Genomic DNA, 21686 nt, shown 5'->3' on the forward strand with positions numbered 1-21686 from the left:
GCCGGTGGACGGCATTGTCTTTATTTTTCCCGAGTACTCACGGTGGGCCTTCTCCAACAGCCCTATGGGCGTATCGCGGGAGGGAGTTCGCGGCTCGTACCCGGAGTATACGCGCACTGTGGTTGTAGTAGCACTAAAACCAAAGATTTAGTAATGTTGATTAGGTGTATGTGATTTAAAATGACTTGCATGGCATGTAGAGCATATGATGTGTTGTGATTGTGTGGACTGTTGTGTGTGGTCCACCTCTCTACTTACTGAGCTAGTGAGCTCATTCCACGTGTACACCCCTTTTTAGATGATTTTGCAGATCATGCATCTGAGGAGCAGGGGGTGGGTCCCACAGTCGAGTTTCCTGAGGAGGACTGGTGGACCCTTGAGGAGTTTGAGCACGGCGTAGACTGCGCGTATGAGAGCTGTGTTGCGGGGCAGCGGTTCTGAGGCCGAGCTGAGCTCCAGCCTTGATACCGATGCCGGGCTGTGTACTCTAATGTTTTTGATGATTTCCTGTATATATTTGATATTCAAACTTGATTCTTTTTGTGTATATATCATGCCTTCGGGCCCAAATGTATATAATTATGGTATCATCATTTGGGTATCAAGTATAAGGGAATTATTTACAGGTAAATTTTAGTCTTCCGCTGATCTGATGAATTGATGTTAGAGTGTGTATGCTGTGGTGGAATACAGTATCTGATGATCCTGGCAGGTTTGGGTTAACCGGTGTTAACTCGGTCACCGCTCCGGTTCAGTGTGAACGGGGTGTGACAGTAGGAGTCTAATTTTTCTCCTAAAGAGTACGTCCGAATAACATATTATTCATATCATTTCCCTTCACCGACAACCAACCTCTTAAGCCATCACATTTGACCCTTATGATTGAATTGAGAAAGGATATTTTAAAATTCATACAATAGGTCAAGAATTTAATGATGAAACTCATAGTCCAGAAGTCCAATCATAGAGACACATCAACTTAGATGAAGAAGAGATTCTCTCTTCACACCATTTGTAGCAAAAACATTCTCTATGATCAAATAATGTAATAATTCTAAGTACATTTCACATTTATGATTATAAAAAAAATTACTGAAATAATTTTCCTTCCCTTTCCTCTTTTAACTTGTAAAAAGATGGAGGGATTGGACTCAATTAAAAGGTTTCACTTTTTTCTTGGCCAATGATGGTTAAAAACAGAATATTGAACCTTTTCCCCATTTTTTTATTCAAGAACTAGGTCATTTAAATGCCAAATCCAACCATCATTTTTTAAAACCAATCTTAAACTAGATGATCACAAACTCCAACTAGTTTCTATGGGCTACCAACTTTGTTTCCATTAGTGTTATCAGCCCCTAACAGTGAGGAAATACAGTGAAGCATCATCGGCAAATACATTAACGGAAAACGATTATCACGACATCAGTGTGCATATTCTTAAGCACATTTTCTCACATCTCACAGATGAAATTCACACACATTCTCTCCTCATTAAACCCTTTTCCTAATGGATGCTTCATGCACATTTTCTCTCATTGGTGGGAAACCACACTCTAGCATCGTTGTGATCCCTCTCCTATGAAATAAATACAATCCTCTATTTTTTAAGTCCTACCAAATCATCAACAGAGATAAATAATAATAATAATTTTCTACCCTTAGTTTAGTTCTGAAGAAACCATTGGCTATGTTTGATAGATGAAGAGTGGGGACTAGGGAGGTAAGACAATGCTGGGTCTTATCAATCAATCGCATAAGATTCATTCTGTGTATTAAATTATTGAACCTCTTGTCACATCAAAGGTGGTTATATTACCTTCTCAACCGAATCAAATTGTTACACAAGCTTTTAATTAGATTCTTTATATAGTTCTAACATCTCTACCTCATTAGCTTTCAAATCAATGTCCTAATATAATTTCGTTTGTGGATAAAACAGTTGGTAGCCATAAATAAATGATACATCAAAATTTGATCTCAGCTCGTACATGACTTAATGTATTGTAGGGTCAAAATTTTTGAGAAAAAAAAAAAAAAAAATTGAAACAACTTCACGTCAATCTTGTACTTGACACGCAATTGACACTTGATTATAAAGATAATTAAGGAATTGAATGGCTAGTACCGAGAGTAGATACTTTTTTTATCAAATTCCTGAACACCACACTCTTGAAGAATAAATGCGCAAACACTATATAGGAAATAATCTAGTTGATTAAAGGAAAAAAAAAAATTCACTCGCAAGGAATTGGATGAGAAGAAACTCTCACGTCCGATTCCAAAGTAGAAAAGATTATATAAACCTATATTTAACATGTATAAAATATTTTAATATCCAATTTACAAGAAAATTATTTTTGAGGAATAAATATATTATTTAATTATATTTTATCAAAAATATAAGAGTAGATGTAGTCCAACAGCTTTTAACTATAAGGGTATTGGGTTAATGGAGGATAAACAAAAAATTTAACCTATTCTTTTTTTTTTTTGGACAAACCTAATGATTAAACACCCCAACTAGTTTATGTGGCTACCAAAAATTTTTATTGTCATTATCTGTTCCCAATCCTCTCCCCCCACCCCACTCTTAAAACATTTTTTTTTTTTTTTGATAATGACCCTCTTAAAAACATTAGAGAACACATATCAGTGAACTCTCATGGTCAGAATGTCATGCATAAGTTGCGCCTCTGATTTTCTTATGTCCTATCAAATTATTGGAGGGAATTAAAAAAATAAATAAAATGAATGTTTGTTTCTACGGTCTCCCAAGAAAGGTAGAAAAAGGTGTCTGATTTAATTCGATCCAGGCATTAATTCTGATTCCGAATTGCTTTGAGTCAAACCCAGTTAAGCCAAGTCAGAGTAAAGTTAAGCTGCCATTAGTAAAGGACTCGGATCCTCTCCAATAAATGATGTCTCCAACCAGATATATGCACGTTATGCCATAAATATTGGGATACTCGGAGAGAAGCCTAATCCTTTAGGAGAAGGTATTGCCAACTATTAGTCAAGTAAGAGAAAGAAAAACCGATCTTAAATACCAGCAGTTGCTGGTGGAGACACATTCTTCTCTATGTTTTAAAAGGTTCTGACAACATTTTCCGCCATAAACACGTTATGTCACAAGTGTTGGGATGCTTGGAGAGAAGCCTAATCCCTTAGGAGTGGGTATTGCCAACTATTAGTCAAGTAAGAGAAAGAAAAACGGATCTTAAATACCAACAGTTACTGGTAGAGACACATTCTTCTCTATGTTTTAAAAGGTTTAGACAGAACATTTTCCGCCCTAATCCTTTTTATGTACAAGACTGAAACAGTCAATTCCAACTGATTTTTTTCCGATTTCGTGACAATTCAAATCAGAATTAAATTGAAATGGATGAAGACCAATCTTCAGTTAATTCCAACTGATTTTCTTTCATTTTGTATCGTTTTAATTCATAATTGAATTAGAAATGATGGAGACCAATCTCATACCGTCTAAATCATTTGAAATGTTTGTTGGGCAAGAGTCAGGAAAGACAACGGTGGGCCCTCATTCATCGGACAGGCCTGAATGCCAAACTGCCAATAAGGGTAGGCCAAAGGCATGGAGCATGGCCGGCTTACACATCATTGTGCCAATTATATGTGAAACAGCTCCCCTGGATGCCAAAGGTTCAATTATAGAACCTGCCTCCAAGCCTGCCTTCTTTGTCATGATATGATGCTTTTGTAGAAACAAACACTGGTTTCATTATCCATGCATACGAATTCAAAAAAGATCAGGGGAGCAATGAACAAAACCTCCTTGGTCCTTACTGTTAATATTTAACGGATCAAATTTTTTTGTACCATCGGTATAGAGGGAATCTCCACAGTCACTTCAGCAATGCCTCGGATTTCCTTAGAAAGGGATAGTTTCAAAATCTTTAAGAAGCGTGAATGGAATGATGACTTAAAGAGTTCAACATGATCACATCATCACTGAAGAAGAGATTTCTTTTCTCCATGGGTAAAAGAAAACTTAACCCATAACTAAGGCTATGTTTGGTAACTAAGAAAATAAAATAGTAAAAAAAAAACATAATATGACAAAAAAATATGATTACATAATGATTTTTTATGTATCTAAATCTCTCCTCAAATTCAACATTTTTTGAATTTTTTCTTTTGTTGACTACTAAACATAGCCTAACATCATTCAACAATCCATAAACTTAGGTGGATGATTCCTTCGGCGAAGATTTGGCTCTATTTGGAGTGGATTTTTTTTTTTCAGAAAAAGATTCTCTCTAAAAGGTTCCACTACTTCATGGATTGGATCATTGGACGATCAAGCTTACCAAAGAAGGGAAACATACAAAAAAAAATTTTGATGTGACCAATTACAGCATTAAGGCAAATTTCAACCATTGGATGATTAGGAGGCTCTCAAAGTTAGTCACATGTCAAATTCAATGGTGTACCTCCAACCGAAATGGCTTGCCTAGTATTCAACTTTTAGTTCATATCGTACCTCCTCACCATTTTCAACATTACATTTCATTTGGTAGAAGACACTCCTTTTCAGATCAAAATTTCACAGGTGGGAGAGGAAAACAAGGCTTAATATACCTACACCTACTTATGCCTCAAGTTTGAGTCCCAAAAAAACTAACAAATGAGCAATTATAAGGTGAACCTTTGCACTAGCAACAGAACTATCAACATTTGTTGCATGAATTGACTAATAAAAAAAATATTATTAGTCAAAGCAATTGGCTTTGAGCGACTTTCTAATTCAGTCAAAGCAATTGGCTTGTTTCAAACCATTATATTTAAACGATTGAGCTAGTCAATTTGAAAAAGAGTAATAGGTTACCAGGTGAAATTGAGGGGTAATTTGGATATTTTAAAAAATTAGAGTAAGAGATGTGGAAGTGTACTTTTAGGGAGGGAAAAAAGTTTGAATTAGGGGAGTGATAATAATTACATCTTCGTGTATTTTTATGCATTCATAGACATTACACTCCCAATGGTCAGACCCACCACGATGACTAAAAGAAAAAAAATAGGAGAAAGTTTTTCTCCACAAGATTGGAACATTCACCACTCCATCCTAGGGCTCAATGTTCCTCAAAATAGTCTTCTGATACCCCCGTGTGTGTCTAAACCCACCATGATGTGCATCACCATGGTTGAAGGAAAACTCAATCCAAAAAAATATGTTCAAATTTAGATCACTACGACGATGTGCATTTCATGGGTTGCCACATATAAAATGAGAGAAAAAGCAACAAGGTATACATGTGTCGACTCCACATTATTTCAGGTCCCATATATATAGATTAAGGGGAAGTATTTCTTGTGGGTAAGTGTGGTTCATGTGTGTGCACTAGGGCCAATGGGAGCGCACGAGAAAGCATTCATAGAAGAGTCATTTTCTTTTTCATGGGGGGAGGGGGCTGGTCATTTCGCCTCTCATGTGTCTGGGTGTAGGTTGTACACTCCCCCACAAAAACCATTTTCCCTGTGAAATGGCATTTTGATCTTTTTTCCTGCCAATTGAACTTTCAATACAATTTGCCCAAAAAAAAAAATTTTCCATACAAGAGGGATAGCCCTCTCTTGGAAGAAGCCAAGTGGAAGATAACCTATGTCATCCATCAGATTAGTACTGTATATCACCACAGATAATATATCACAGGAAGAACATAGAAGGATCAGCAACCAAAGATGATAGATAAACTAGAGAAAGAGAGTACAAACAAGAGGGGTTGGATTCCATTCTGGTGCTTACCTCCATAAATGCTTTTGTTGAATAATGATAAAAGGCCATCAGATAAGAATAGATGTTCCCATAACTGTCAAGCCCAGTTTCGAAACATCAAGAAGTGGATGCCGACGCTTGAAGCATTTCCTAAGAGATGGCTGAAAAATGCAGGCGCAAAACATAAACTCATCTGCAGGAAACCAAAAAACAATGCAGCCAAATATAAATCCCTGCAGAAAATAATTACTTGCCTATTTACACAAGGCATATAAGGTCATAATTCCATGAAATTGAGAATTTGATGTACATAAATCATACTGTTGTCAGATAGATCCAACAAAGGGACCTTTGACCTAGTTAATGATTGACTCAAGGCAAGTAAGCAAGTGTTTCAAGCACTTGAACTTAAAATTCAAAACCAAACAAAACATTTCAACAAACTAGTTTCATAAACCTTGTGAACTCAAATATACCCTGAACTAGAGAATTATTAAAGGGGAGAGAAACAAATAAAATCCAGGAAAGTGGTAACCGCAACACTAGATAAAGAAACAAACTTGTTTATGGTTGAGTGCAAGACTGAACAAGAAACAAGCTACCAAATCGTTTTCAGAGAAGATGGCAGCAACATCTCCAACTGTAAAGCCCAAACTAATGCAGTTGTACTGGCAAGGGACCGATATAATATAAGTATACTCTCTTCTCTTGATGCATAGTATATAAAGTTGAAAAAAGAGAGAAGTAAAAACTGGAATTTTGATGCACAATCGTTTCATACCTGAAAATGGCCATGATCAATTAGAATAAGATAGGGGCTAACTAAAATCATAGCAAGATGACATGAAATTCCTTCTCCGTGGCCACTGCAGCGACCAGTGTAATATCCCCAGATCAAGCATAAAACTGCAGGGAAAAAGATGAGGGCATCAGCTGACAACACTGTCCACCTCATAAGAAGTTTTCTGCAATAAGTAATAACTTTAAAAGCTTACCAAAAATATTGGACGTAATTATGCACAAAAGAATTTAGCAAGTGATTGGAACTCACCCAAGAGGGGACTCATGACCCCTGGAGGTGAAAAGGGCAACAAAATCAGGATGGAAGTAGTTAAGGAAGAGAGCATGCACATAGCTCTGGTAGGCAGTAAGGGGAGGGTAGTCAAGGCCCCAGTAGAGGAGATCATTGGTTGTGCTGTTGTGGTACCATTCCCTGGTAGCAGCGTTAAGGGTGATCTCCATCCAATGCCTCTGCGCCTCATAGTCACCATACTTGGGCGGATCTCCAGCACCTGAATAGGGATGGAAGGAAACCCCCACCCGCACCAACAATGGCAATGCACAAGAACGAAGCCGCACAACTTCCATTAGTCAACCACCACCAAACATCACAATTATTGTTGCTGCCAAGAATATGTAGAAGGTTGAACGTCTGTCCTGCAATAGCACAAAAGGCAGAGGCCGGGATATGGCTCCGGGATTAGTCCTCCGACGCCCAAGTTAGAAACCCATCCAACAGTATTCAGAGAGCAATGGTGAGCGAGTTAGTGAACTTACCTTTGACGGGTTTCTTACTTCTCTTTTATAGAATTGAATCCTGTAGAGTCCTACTAGGAGACGACCTTCTTCTTGGTTAGACTGGGGCGGTTTTGGAGGACCTTCTCTCGTAAGTCTCCTCTTTCTTTGGGGAATATTCCCTTTTCTTAGGGATTATCTTGCCTCTCTCCTTCAAGTGGGTAGAGTCCTGCTGTGACTCTACTATGGAAGGAGGGTCTAAGTCTCCTCACGAGTTTGGTATTCGAGGTCGCTGGCTTTCCATAGTGGACCTTCCCTCATATTTGGACTTGCGGTTGGATGCCATGTGTTAATATCACGATGGGCGATTAATCTTGGGTGTATCAGAAGCCCCCTTACTTCCTCTGAGAAATCCTTCCAGAGGGAGTAACAGTGTCCTTGAGGTGGCTCGGGACTTCTCCTTTAGTCCCCTTTTTTTAGCTTTGGCCTAGTCCTTTTGGTCCTATTTATTCGGTTTCGGTTTGGACATCCAACAGAGGGAGGACCCTTTGGTCAAGGGTGTTCGGCCTTCGCCTAGACACCTGGCCGAGGGAGGACCCTTCGGTCAAAGGTGTTTGGCCTTGGCTTGAGCTCCCAACTGAGGGAGGACCATTCATTCAGGTCCACTCGGCCTTGTCCTGAGCGCCCAACCGAGGGAGGGACCTTCGATCAGGTCTGCTCAGCCTTGGTCTGCTCCCAACCGAGGGAGGACCCTTTGATCAGGTATGCGCAGCCTTGGCCTTAGCTCCCAACTGAGGGAGGACCCTTTGATCAGGTCTGCTCGGCCTTATCCTGAGCTCTCAACCAAGGAAGGACCCTTCGGTCAGGACCACTCGGCCTTTGGCCTGAGCCCCCAACCGAGGGAGAGCCCTTCGGTCAGGTCTGCTCGACCTTGGCCTGATCTCCCGACCTAGGGAGGGCCCTTCGGTCAGGTATGCCTTGGCCTGAGCTCCTGACCGACGGAGGACCCTTCGGTTAGGTCTCTTGGCCTCAGCTTGAGCCCCCAATTGAGGGAGGACCCTTTGGTCAGGTCCGCGGCCTTAGTCTGAGCTCCCAACCGAGGGAGGACCCTTTGGTCAGGTCTGCCCAGCCTTGGCCTGAGCCCCCAACTGAGGGAGGACCTTTCGATCAGGTTTGCTTGACCTTGTCCTGAGCCCCCAACTAAGGGAGGACCCTTGGTTAGGTTTGCTGGGCCTTAGCCTAAGCTCCCAACCAAGGGAGGACCCTTCGATCAGGTCTGCTTGGCCTTGGCCTAAGCCCCATTGTTGGTGTACGATGTCTTGTATTCCATCACAGTTTAATCCAGGGAGTACCGGTGCAGCACCTCGACAAGTAAGATGGTGGTCTGGCTCGAATTTTTTATTTGAGGGCAATTGTGTACTTTCCGAATTAGGGTTTTTCGCTATATTTTTGTAGCGAGGGTTTCTTTCTCTGTAATGTAAGCAATACTGAGAGGTGTGAGGGATGAGCTTTGTAACCCTATTCTCCATTGATAGTGAAGCAAGATTTCATTTCACTTGGGACATAGGCAATCTTGTCTAACCTCGTAAATCGATGTGCATTGCTTATTCTTATTTTTCCATCATCTTTTGCATCATTTTAGGGTTGCATTTCTACAAGCCCCCTACCGAGGGAGGACCCTTCAGTCAGGTCCTTAGCCTGAGACCCCAATTAAGGGATGACCCTTCAATCAGGTCTGTCTGGCCTTGACCTGAGCCCCCGGTCGAGGGAGGATCCTTTGATCAGGTCTGCTCGGCCTTGGCCTGAGCCCCCAACAAAGGGAAGACCCTTCGGTCAGGCCTGCTCGACCTTGGCCTGAGCTCCCAACCATGGGAGGACCCTTCCGCCAGGTCTGGTCGGCCTTGGCCTAAACTCCCAACCGAGGGAGGACCCTTTGACCAAGTCTGCTCGGCCTTGGCCTGAGCTCCCAACCGAGGGAAGACCTTTTGGTCAGGTCTGCTTGGCCTTGGCCTGAGCTCCCAACCGAGTGTGAACTGAACTGCTCATTCTAATGGAAAAAATTCTACAAGCGACCTTGCCAATCCTATGAGTAAGCAAGGGGGGAATAGTGTGGCCTAAATGGTATTCAATGTTTTCTTACTCTTGAAGGGTCTGATTTGAGTAGCAATAATTGTAATTGTAATACTTTCAGTTTCATATTGTAATGGGAGCCTTTGGCTTGGTATTCATATTGTAATGGGAGCCTTAACTTTAAATTTTCCACATAATACAACTCAACATGTAATTCTATTACTTTTTTATGTTTTCTCATATTGAGTTCTCCAAAATGATTTAGTAGTTTTTATCATTGAGAACCATCCATGGCTTGTCTTTCCTTCTCTTTCACAAATCAGAATCACACAAAACTTGCACTAAACATCTTTCTAAATTTCTTTTATTTTTTCTTAAAGGTTCCAAATCAAATAGTGCATGCATAAAAACTTGACAGGCCTCACAAAATGTGGATGGGGTATTAAGTGTTTGGTTTTAAGGGAATTGCAAAGCTTTCGAAGGCAACTGTCTCCGGATTTAGAATGCAACTATTTTCTAAAAATGAAATAATGATATTAGTTAAGTTAAACCTGAAGTGAAAAGGATGTTCAAACCATAAGTACAAACAGAGTAGAAACACAAAGGCTTATAATACTTTTCCTATTGAAATTTGGTCACTATACTCCCACATCCAGGCTTTGATCTTGACCCAGCCAAGCAAGCAAGTGAAGATGCAACAAACTCCTCAACCTACAAAGCAATATTGAAGTGGAAGGTAATATAATTTCAGGCATCAAAGGCTAAAAATTATAAACTATATAATAATCAATCCTAATAAGCAGTAAGCATCAAGCAAAAACTTCTTGAAGAATTGGGATTCTCTTTGGTTACATATTATTGGACACAAAATAATGTAAAGTTAAAACAAAAACAAAAAGGAAGTTTTCAATTTATATGAAGAATAATTGTATAAACAACACAAAAGCATATTAAAATGGTTACTTTCGTTCGACATGCATCAGAAAAAGGGTAACACGAGTTTCTAATTATAGATATTCTTTCATAATGGGGGAACACACAACCAATGGATCTGTATGAAAAACATGAGCAATTTTGGCTCCTTTTATTGTAACTAAAACACACAACACAAAGAAAGAGACATTGACCTGAATCAACTTACTTTAGTACCCCCAACTCTTCCATGCATTCCTTTAACTTGTTGCACCTAAATTATACATGACAGAAAACATCTATTCAACATAAAACTGCATTTCGAAAAAATTAAAAAAACTAAATAATTTTTATTTTTTATAGGACTTTCATCAATATGAAGTATGGTTTAGTTACCATCTGGAAAGGAATCTTGTTGCCTTACTGTTAGAAGGGTTCTCAAGCCAGTTAATATACTTAATAACGTCTAGCATCCAATGAGAGCACACATTCAATACCTTGGGAATGGCTTCCTCATTGGGTGGCTCTTCTCTTTTACTTTTATGGTCATATGATTGCTTCACATCTACATTGCTTGGAGAGAAAGGAAGCCATTCCATCTCTTCACATACTACCTGCGGAACCAACTCAATAAAACCAGATCATAATTGAAACATGAAACCAATAAAATAAATATTTAAGTAGACTTAAACGGCCAAACAAGATTTGTCTAGCCACCCCATTTAGATGGGAAATGCTTAAGTGAGTTGAGTTGAATTGGTTTACCTACATGAAAAACAGTAATTAGGCATGCCAACCTCCACAAACAATTGATAGGAAATTATTGATGATAGCTGAGGATAATATAACACACTACCCCCTATGAGATACCTACAAAAGAGAGAAAACAATTACAGAAGAAAGAACAAAACCTTGGCCACATGTACACATTAAGAGGAAAACGACACCTAATTTGTACCTTCTTCCTAATTGCAAAACCAGGAAAAAAAAAAACTTTTATTTGTACCTTCTTCCCGATTGCTAGCTTACCTTCACAGTCTATTTCTATCTCCAATGCTAATGGAAGAACAAGAGGGAAGAGTCAAGAAGTGATACAAAGTATACATTTTCTGTCCCTCCCCACCCTTTTCCTTCCTTATCCGGCCCTTTCTCAAATTACAACTTTCTCCCATTCCCTCCTACTCACCTGTTCCTATAGTTCCAACAACACCAGCTACAAAAACAAACAGGCATCGTTCTCTCTCTTGATTAACTTCTAGGAGTACTAACTGAAATTGTGATAAAAAAAAAAAAGCATTGTCACCTTGCACCTCTCGTCTGCCCTTTCTTGGAATCAATGACTATTCGTAACTATTACTGTAAAACACATGCCCATCCAACAAAAAATCACGTAGTAACTTACCAAACCAGTCTGGTTAATAACATTATTCATATAGTGGATGTAGTACCCAACAAGCTTTGGCTTTGGGTAAAAGGATATGCCACAACCATAAGAATGCTATATAATATCAGAAACTCTGTTCTCATCCTTAACAGTAGATACCGATCTTCTCTATCATCGAGGCAAAGAAGCTCCAGAATTTTGCGACAATTGCTGCACTAAGCCAGACCCCATAGCATCGTCAAATGAAGGTATATACACAGTTATATGTCTATCAAATGGATCCAGATTCAACACCTATTGATAGATATAAGGTGGCTTATCTTATGGTACACCGTAAAATTACAATTCAAAAGGCAGAAATGCATTAGGGCAGACATTAGGCAAACAAAGATTTCAAAGCAATTCCCTGATTTTGAAAGTTGGAACATCCATATATAAGGGTGTCTCTGGTTCAGTTGAATTCTGTGACAGCCATCACTCCCACGGTGGGATGAAGCCTGCTCTGGAACTTGTGACTGCATATGAAGAGTAGGGGAAGTAAAATACAAAAAAGAGAGTTTCGGATTTGAGATTTTTCATGAAAACAAAGGGAGATGGTGGAGCAGAACACTTGCCCAATTTTGAGGTCCAAATATGTTGTTCATAGTTGGCGCTTCCTCCACGCAGGAAACGGACTTTCAAGCCCTGTTGATTTCCTCTCTCTCTCTCTCTCTCTCTTTCTCTCTCTCTCTCCACTCCCCTTTCTCTCCTGCCATAAATTAAATAAGATAAGCCTGGTCTAAAAATCTGTGGGTTTATTCTTGGAACTTGAAAGAAATCGGAATAACAGTTTAACTACATCAGGAGGCACCTACTAAAAGAAAAAAAAACCCCCAAGTTCATGAAAATTGATCTGATGAGGTAAATAAAAAGGATGAAACCTATAAATTTTAAGCATGGCGGAAAAGCAACAGAAAGTACAACCATATCATTGAAGGCGTCAGTTGCTTCCGTAAGTAACTCTGTGGCATCACATTGATGAGGCTGAAATCAGTAAAAACACAGCTAATACTTGAGTATGTATAAGAATAAATATCTCAAAACATAAGAAAAAAAAAAGTATTATACCTGAATGTATTTTTGAAGAAAGGGATAGAAATTTAACAAAATCAAACAGTGAAACCAACAATACGAATAATTACTTTCAATGTCATCATCTTCACCTGAAACAACAAAATAGGTGAAATGAACAGGTGAACACAAGCTGAACAGGTAAACCTGCACTGCAGAATGCCCAAAAGGATCAATCTGCCATTCAATTCTTGCAGTCTGACCAAAATCCTGTTTGATAAATTGATGCACCAAAGTCGTCTGATTAATAATGTCAATATACTATGGTGTAGCCTCATCATGCATGCACATACCCACATTTCTACAAAATCCATATAGATATTAGAGGACATAAAAGGGGAGAAGCAAATTCCTATAGCTGTTATTTACAACACTACCAGTACTAGTAGAGCAAGGAACCCATCGTGTCATATATAACAAACTATAGGGTAAATGAAAATCACTACAATAACTATAATCAATGAAACCAATAACTATAAAGAGAAAAAGAAGACAACTCAACTCAACTAAACCTGAAGTCAACTAAGCCGTTGTTCTTCTCATCAATCTGCCGATAGAGATGGTCATTACCAGGAAGAGTTGGAAATTAGGTCTACCCATGCCAATTGTCTAATTTCCAACTCTTCCTGGAACTTACCATGAGAACTTACCAACCTATGGCATTGCAAATAAGATATTCTGAACCTCAAATTTTATTAAGTAGTTCTGATATGCTTTTCTACTTGCCCCATGTAGAGACCAACGTTACCAAAAATTGTGAATTAATACATGTTGCCCTAAAAGGTAGACTCAAACCTGATACGGTATTACTTCAAGTTGGCAGATTCTACCAGATCTAGCCAGTTGATAATTGATATCATATTGGACTTTATCAACTTATTGGCTTTGAGAGGGCCACTCACCCTACTCAGACCTAAGTTGAACAAAAAAAAAATTGAATTATTACATGGGACTTTAGATTTCCCACTTTGAAGGAACATGATTCTTCAAATAACCCATCAAATCTATCCCCCCAAGGGCTTTAGGGGTTTTGTTTTTGGGACTGGAATTGGATCACGTGATAGAATCTGGATCAACATCAGCATGGGTCAACCCAAACTAATATACACAATAGAATTGGCCAATCCACTGAATATGGGTTTGCTCCTCGGATCAGCTATCCAAAATGATCTGGATCATAAGGGCTGGTCAACTTGGTCAAATTCACCAAGCAGCCCAAAATTTCAATGGGTAAATTTCATCCCAAGATGAGAAAGTCATGCAGTGTGTCCAAAGTTTAAGTGACTAAATTACATAAGCATCCACTACCATTTGGGGTACATCTCTAGTCCTTTCATACTTTTGAACTAACTATGAGCTACAATGTATATTTATTTGGGCTGAAACTAAACCATGAAATGGGTATGAAATCCTCTGTCACATAGACTGACTTGCATCTGCTACTTATTATGCATGTTCCTATCTAAGAGAGAGAGGGGGAGAGAGAGACAGGTTTGGGTGGGAGAATACTCACCTCAAATGTAGAGGGATCCATTAGTTTGATACTTAATTGGTCATTCCAATGAATATATGACTTGCTGATTTTGCATTGGAACCCTTTCTCTTCAGCCCATGTATCACTGAAATAATCTTCACTTATTCTTTTGCCTAAAAAAAGTGAATAAGAGACGGTTAATGGAAATCATGAAAATAAAAAGTAGCAAAAAACCTTCACATAGAGTGCTTTCCATTGCAGCAGGGCTTACTCAAAATTTTTTTTTTTTTTTAACCCATTTAAGACGGGCTTTTTTTGAACTTCCTTGAGCTTCTTCCAGATGCATTTAAGACCTAATGATTTTTCTGACCTAGCATATTTTATTTTCAAGATTAATCATATAATAAACATCAATTGAAAACCTACCTACTTTTTATTAACGAACTGACTGAATTAATAGAGATAAGTAGAAGTAGCATACCAACAGTTTTTTAACCTTTTGGAAGTCTTCATTTGAAATTATACTATCAGAATTGAAATAATAACATCAGGCCATCAGCAGGTCTAATGAAGCATGACCCCTCTAAGATCTTGCTAATCTCTTCAGAGATCGAAAACTTGTGTCAGCAGCATCCAGCTGTCCATCTAAATCAAAAGGCCTTCTCTTGCACGCTTTAGAGTTTAGATGTTTCCTCTTCTGGTTCCTCCCTCTTGTCCAGCTCCTCGTCCGTGCCTTATCGTCAACATTGTTAGAAATAATCAATCTTTCATTTATCCCTCCTCCTCATCCTCACTCTCCATCATCAACATCACCATCATCATTACCATTATAAGAATCTTCCCCTTTATCCATTTCTTCATCTTCTGATTTTACCTTGGCAGCATCCTCACTCTCAGATTCTACACCAAATGACTGGTGTAATCATCACTAGCAAACTTCCCCTCATCATCATAGCTACTATACGCAGATTCACCTAAAATAGTGTACACTATGCATCTATAATTCTAAATTGTACGCTTAAATGTTAGCAAGAAATTTATAAAGTTGAAAAGAAAACCATACCAAAGGCATACGTAGGCATATCTCCCTCAATACGTTCAATCCTACAGCTCTTGCCTTCTATTGCCTGTAAAATGCAAAGTATATTTCATGAACCACCAATCAAAAGAATTGTGGTCCAACTTAAGAGAATCTTAGAAGCACCTCCAATTTTCTAGTCCTTGAAGTAGCTGTAACTTTTTATGCACCAAATACCTCTTTTGCTAGCTACCACGGGCCAAAGCAAGGGAAAAATGAAATAAGTGATGAGCGATGCAGAACTAACTTCCACACATTTAGTAAGTTTGGAACTTTTATATACACCAAATACCTCCTTTGCTAACTGCGTCAAACAAAAGTAAGAGGCAAAGTGAAATAAGTGTTAGGTGATTCAGAACCATTATACGTTTTATATTTCCATTGGGGGGGGGGGGGAGCATGGTAAAAGGAACAAAAATCAAGGAAGCAAAAGCAAATAAGACTATTATGAGCTCAATTCTAAGAGTTAAAATTTTTTCTAGACTGGTCTGCTGAAAGAGGTTTTCTAAGTGGACCTATTTCTGCCATGTGGATGGGTAATGTGGCAATTCAAACAGTGGGATATCTTGGAAACTGGTCCGGGTTAGCAATATGTCAAATTTCAGGACCAAATTCAATCGAATACCTCCCCACCTCCCCATATTTGTCCATGCATTGGTGTATTTGTCAATTATCCATTTCCGTGGACCCTTTTTACAGTCCTTAATTGATCAACACTTGATCTTGCCACTTGAACAGCATCGATTGGGATGAAACTTGACATATTGGCATCTGTCCACGAAATTACAACCCCATCTGACCAGCCATATGGCTGAGTGCATTCCCCGTCCCTCCCCATCCTTTTCCTTCCGTCTCTTGCCCTTTCTCAAACCCCAACTTTCTCTCATTCCCTCCTACTCATTTGTTCCTATAGTTCCAACAACACCTGCTACAAAAGCAACATTCATCGTTCTCTCTCTCGATTAACTTCTAGGTGTACTGACCAAAATTCTGATAAACAAAAAGCATTCACCTTGCACCTTCTGTCTGCCCTTTCATGGAATCAATGACTATTCGTAACTATTACTGCAAAAAAACATGCGTATCCAACAAAAAATCATGTAGTAACCTACCAAACTAATCTGGATATTAATATAATTCATATAGTGGATAGATGTAGTTCCCAACAAGCTTTGGCTTCGAGTAAAAGGATATGCCACAACCATAAGAATGCTATATTATATCAGAAACTCCGTTCTCATCCTTAACTGTAAATACTGATCTTCTCTATGATTGAGGCAAAGAAGCTCTGGAATTCTGTGGCAGTTGCCGCACTAAGCCAGACCCCACAGCATCTTGCAGAGGAAGGTATGTTCACAGTTATAGGTCTATCAAATGGGTCCAGATTCAACACCTACTATTATCTTATGGTACACCGTAAAATTACAATTCAAATGGCAGAAATGTATTAGGGCAGACATTGGGCAAACATAGATTTCAAAGCAATTCCCTGGTTTTGAAAGTTGGAACATCCATACATAAGGGTGTCTCTGGTCCAGTCGAGATCTGTGAAAGCAATCACTCCCATGGAGAGCAGAAGCCTGCTCTAGAACTTGTAACTGTAGATGAAGATTAGGGGAGGAGTAAAATATAAAAAAGAGAGTTTAGGATTTGAGATATTTAATGAAAACAAGGGTAGATGGTGGAGCAGAACACTTGCCCAATTTGCTTCTGTAGGTTTTCTAGGGAAACTTCTAATGGGGACGAGCGTTTTGAGGTCCAAATATGTTGGTCATAGTTGGCACTTCCTCGTTGTAGGAAACTGACTTTCAAGCCTTGTTGATTTCCTCTCTCTCTCTTTCCCTTTCCACTTCGCTTTCTCCCCTGCCATAAAAGAAATAAGATAAGTCTGGTCCAATTTTATGGGTTTATTCTTGGAACTAGAAAGAAATTGGAAAAACAGTTTAACTGTATCAGGAGGCACCTACTAAAAAAAAAACACCAAGTTTATCAAAATTGATCTGGTGAGGTAAATTAAAAAGGACGAAATCTATAAATAAAACTATCAGGTTTGAATACTCTGCACAGAATTGGTTTAAATGGTCAAGTTTACAAAAGCAAATAACCGAACAGAAGTAGCACAACCATTTAGCAACTGACACTACAGCTCATGCAACTGAGTCTGGAGGTAACCTTCCTTCTGCTCACCTAATAGCTTTACTTCAGCTATCCTTATTTTTTGCTCAAATTGTGACTTCCTGACCTTATCTGAAGCAATTAGTAGAAGAAGGAAAAATTGTCTTTGCCACTACCCAAACCAGATCCTTTCTGGAAATGCAATAAAGTGAGGGTAGCAACTAAATGCTTTCTTAGAAATGTAGTCAGACTCAATAGGAATGTCTCAATTGAGTTACAGATGCAAGATGGGTTCTCCACATGGATGACTTAGAAAGGGAGGAAATTTTTGTGTCAATTCAGAGGAAAATGGGCATTGATTGGAATATTGGGGGGGAGGGGGTGCGTGCGTGTGTATGTGTGTGTGTGAGAGAGAGAGAGATCTGTGATATCAGTATCCTGTTCAGATGTAGTGAACTGTGATATTGGATTTCTGTTCACCTGTTCGTCTCTTCTTCTTGTTGTCGTTGTTCTTCTTGATTTTTCTAGAGTACTGAGTTGGTAGGGAGCAAAGTGGAATGCCTGCAAATAAACACTCACTTTTAACTTGTTCACTTTATTAAACCATGAAGGGTGCTACAGCCCAGAAAAAGGGAATTTAGAGTTAGGGATGCATATATATAAAGGACAAATGTGGTATCAAATATAACACTAATGGCTGGAAAGGAGAACTGCAAGTAGATTTAACAATAGAATATGAAGTATGTAAAGGAAGAAAATTAAATTCTCTTCTCCTGTCAGAATTCAGATATACTGTCAGAGAAAGAGAGAGGGAGTCTTGGGGAAAAAAAAAGCAATAGAAATTACGACCATATTGTTGAAGGCATCAGTTACTGCTGCAAGTAACTCTGTGGCATCACGTTGATGAGGCTACAATCAATAAAAGCACAGCTAATGCTTGAGTATGCAAAAGAATAAATACCTCAAAACAGAAAATAAAAAAAGAATTATACCTGAACGTATTTTTAGAATGGGATAGAAATTTAACAAAATCAAACAGTGAAACCAAGAATACAAATGATTATTTTCAATATTATCATCTTTATCTAAAGCAAACAAAATAGGTGAAATGAACAGGTGAACAGAAGGTGACTCGTTTCTTCAGAACTTGAACCAAATTGTCTTGATTGAATAAACCATGTACTGTTTATGGGGAAGGTGAAATGCTGCAGAACATATAACTCATTTTGCTTGCTACTTGACAATTTTTCATGTTTCAAGGAATGTGCTTTGTACTTCTCATTAAACTGGTAAGTCAGCCTTGCCAAATATATTTAACCATTCATAAAAAATATGTCCAAAAAAATTTTGATGCGCTTCTTCAGGTTACCGAAAACCACTCATTGATGGAAGGTGAAAATGGGTTGGTTTTCCTAAAAGTGAATTAATCAGTGGCAATGCTATTAAAATAGGGGGAACTTATTGCTTTTCATTCTCAAGGTGGAGCTTAACTTGGGGATGGCAATTAGAGAGTCCTGTAAAATGACCTTGGTAAGGGAACCACTCAATGATAAAATAGAAAGGTTGCTATAAGGAAAAGTAGGTACTGTGCCAGAGGTGGAAAATCAAACTTATTGAAGGCTTCCATACATACTACATACTTCTTATAAGTTTTGCAGTCCCAGTTTAAATTTCAGGGGGGGAAGAACTAGTTCAGATATATTTCCATTAGGCAGGAGAAGCTCTACACCTTATTATCAAGCAATGGCACTTAAGATCCCCATCAATGACCTTATTGTGGGAACCACTCAGTTGAAATGCAGAAAGGAAGTTGGTTACAAGGATAGTAGTAAGCCACAATTCTCACCAGAAAAGCAAAACCAGCTTAATCGAGAAACTTGCTCAACTTTATCAAAACCCAATAAAGAGCAATATATGAAAACCACTCAATATATCTTTTAAAATTGAACAATAAAAACATATAGTTCCATTGATGATCTCATTAATGGCAATTTTTTTAAAAATGTACCCAAATAAATTGCAACATTTAAAGCACAAAACCCAACAGTTGGGAGAAGAGTTAGTAGAGTTGAGTTGAGTTGAGAATATAAGGAGATCTGAAAAACTAATGTACAGAAGCATGCACATGATTAAATTTGTATGTGGTTCTTGCATATAATGCAGTGTTGCTGACAGAACAGGCAATTTGTTCCTTTTCTTCAATGATATTATACTTACCTTAAGAAAAAGAAGAAAAAAAGCAGAGAAACCTGTATAACTGGCTGTGGTCCAACGGTAAAGGTACGAATGATACGACCTAGTGGTCAAGCGGTCAAAACAACCACTCGACATTCTCGGGGTAAGGTTGTGTAGTTCTCGTCCCACCGGACCTCGCACATACGGGAGCTTCGTGCATCGGGTATGCCCATAGAATCCTGCATACATTAAGTAATTATAATAGTCTATTAGCAAATTTATGTCATGAATCACACATAAATCTTGGATCAAAACTGGCAAACAAATATCTCTTGCACCCAATTACCTTGTTCATTGACAACCGAAGCAGCACTGCATCAAATGCAAGAATCACAATCTTAAAGATAACATTAATGTATCACTAAAGTACCAATCATCTCTCTCTCTGTCCGTCTATCTCTAAAGAAGGAACATACCATCTCTTCACTATCAATCAGAAGGCCAAAGGCCCACTAGATAACACTTATGAAAGCCTATAGGGTCTCAGAGTCAGTCAATTAGTAGCCAAAAAAATATGAGTCCAGTAAATTTTCAATTATTTCCCTAGTCATCATCCGCATCTAACATCTCTAAAGCAAATAATATCATCACAATGTTCAATTTGTTCAAAAGAAAAAGAAGGGGGGGTGGGAGGGGGGAAGTTCTTGAACAATACAAACAAAATCAATTTGAAAATTATTAAATACTGCATTCCACCAACTACCGAACCTAAAATGCTTGTTTGACAAAATTCCACTTTCTATTGTAGCAGTATTTTTTTGCCACTAACATAGAGAACCAAACACATGACTAATCAGTAATGCTCCGGGACGTTGATCAGTCAATGGGTAACCAGACATTTTTTAATGCAGCTTGGATTAAGTTGGATCTATTAATGAGGTAATTGACCTAAATTTGAATAGTACATCAATATTTGATAAAAATCTAAGAAAAAAGGAATATGCCAATTGAATGTCCAACATCATGCCTTCCTTTTGTTTCTTTTTTCTTTTTCTTTTTTTCTTTCTTTTTAGGGGGTGAAAACCTACAACCTCACGCAGGAAGTTCTTGAACAATACAAACATAATCAGTTTGAAAATTATTAAATCTTATATTTCACCAACTACCGAACCTAAAATGCTTGTTTAACAAAATTCCACTTTCTATTGTAGCAGTATTTTTTTGCCATTAACTTGGACAACCAAACACATGACTAATCAGTGATGCTCCAGGATGTTGATCAGTCAATGGCTCGGCTAACCAGATATTTTTGAATGCAGCTTGGATAAGTTGGATCTATTAGTGGGGTAATTAACCCAAATTTGAATAGTATATCAATATCTGATAAGAATCCAAGAAAAAAGGAATATGCCAATTGAATGTCCAATATCATGCCCCTCCTTCTGTTTCTTTTTTTCTTTTTTTTGTTTGGGGGGCAAAAAAATACTACCTCATGTAGGAAGCCAGAGACCTCTACTACCACAACAAATAATAGCTTCACATGGTTAGTATATAATTATTCAAAGACATCAATTTTTAAATATGTATCAACAAACCTAGATACATGGAAAATTTTAAGATACATATTGATACAATTACAAAATTCAAGCAAAATTTAATCATTATACATCACATTAGAGGGTCAACAAACGGTTATTTCACTTAGAAACATAACTTTTCAAGGTAGAAAAATGTGTTGATTATTTTAATTTTGATTAAAATGTTATTAACAAAATTGTGATCTCACTCATCCAAAAAAAAAAAAAACAAAACTGTTATCTTTTATAAACAAAATGATGATTTATAGATTTATTAGAGGATTTATTGATCATTATCCGAGGATTTATTGATCATCAAAGAATAATTATTTCACCTTTAGATACTTAGGATTTTTCTGAGGAAAATTACAAAAAGAGATTTACATCTTGCATCTTTTCCTTTTTCAGGGATTTTCTTATTAACAACTCCCTTAAGGGGTCCAATAATGTGAAACCTTAAAATTTTTTCCTCTTAATTTAACATAAATTCCTATTGGTGAGAGTAAAACCTGTCATTTCACATGTGTGTGCGAGAT

General features: G+C 38.1%; 1 pseudogene; it reads right to left on the minus strand.

The window, feature by feature from the left end:
• Positions 1-5766: 5766 nt before the first annotated feature.
• On the minus strand, positions 5767-7601 carry LOC122076320 (annotated as a pseudogene).
• Positions 7602-21686: the final 14085 nt, after the last annotated feature.

This window comes from Macadamia integrifolia, chromosome 4, assembly GCF_013358625.1.
Source record: "Macadamia integrifolia cultivar HAES 741 chromosome 4, SCU_Mint_v3, whole genome shotgun sequence".
NCBI lineage: Eukaryota > Viridiplantae > Streptophyta > Magnoliopsida > Proteales > Proteaceae > Macadamia > Macadamia integrifolia.